The sequence below is a fragment of the Trachymyrmex cornetzi genome, unplaced genomic scaffold (assembly GCF_001594075.2).
Source record: "Trachymyrmex cornetzi isolate Tcor2-1 unplaced genomic scaffold, Tcor1.1 scaffold510, whole genome shotgun sequence".
Classification (NCBI taxonomy): Eukaryota; Metazoa; Arthropoda; class Insecta; order Hymenoptera; family Formicidae; genus Trachymyrmex; species Trachymyrmex cornetzi.
In genome coordinates, this window is record NW_017299819.1 from 24,140 (window position 1) to 25,535 (window position 1,396).

The following is a 1,396-nucleotide window of genomic DNA, read 5'->3' on the forward strand; positions in this document are numbered from 1 at the left end:
TCTCAGGTTCCTCTCTGGCTTTTATAGTGTTCTATCATTATTATAAAAAGTAATGATAAAAAAGTAACGACATTACTTTCTTCTTATCTGTGGTAAAGGTACATAATATATGTAACATTTAAGAGTAAAAAAAGAATATTATATATACTAATTTTATATTTTTCTATGAATAGATAAATATATAGATATGTTCTTTTTAAACAATAAATTAAAATATTTAAATGTTCAATTGTTTTGTTATATCTTTTTAATTTGTTAACAGATTATTATATATATTGTGAAAAAGAACATGAGTAACGACAGAGAGAAGTTTAAAAAAGTAATCATTACCATGTTACTATAAAAAAAAAGACTTTTGTCTTTATACGAATTAGATTTTAGTTCGTCATCTGATAGTGAAACAGAAATTTTGTTAACACTTTGCTCAAAAAAAAAAAGAAGAACAAGGTCAATCGAATCCAACACTACGTTGAACAAATTGTTCATCATTTCAACAACATAGAATTTCAGGCAAATTTTAGAATCACGCGTGAAGCCTTTCAAAGTTTACTCACTATCGTTGGTCCGAAGATAGAAAATTCTACTGGAACTGGGAGACCAGTGGTTCCAGTTGAGAAGCAATTATTAGCAACAATATGGCTCTTAGCGACGCCAGATTCTTATAGGTATGTATGCTAGCATTATGTTTATTTGTATTATTGTACATATATAGCATCAATTTTTATCGAAAATAAATTTTCACTTTTTAACAACTCTTTGATTAAGACAGAAAATTTCACTGTAAAATTTCCAAAAAGTATCTGAATTAATCGTATAAGCTACTATTAATATATTTGTCAAATTATAGTTGATGTTCGTTCATGTCAACAGATCAATCTGCGAAAGATTTGATTTAAGCAAATCTACATTGTTTTCCTGCTTTGTTCGAGTTATGAAAGCTTTAAATGAGATTGCACCGCATGTGATTCATTGGCCAACAGAACAAGAACTTCCATCAATAAAAGAAAAATTTAAAGCTATGGCTGGAATCGATAATGTTATAGGTGCTCTCGATGGGACATATGTGCCAATTAAAGCACCATCAAAGGATACTGAAACATACAGAAATCGCAAAATGCAACATGCCATAACGCTACAGGCAATATGTGATGCCAATTTAAAATTCATAGACTGTTTCGCAGGTTATCCTAGTTCAGTACATGATGCTAGAATTTTTAGAAATTCTGATATTTATCATTCTATACGTCAAAATCCAGATAAATATTTTCCACATGGAGAATTTATTTTAGCTGATAAAGCTTATCCTACTTTCAAGTGGTGTATTACGCCATATATGAATCGAGGAAATTTAACAAGACAGCAGGAAAATTTTAAGACACGCGTTTCGCAGACAAGA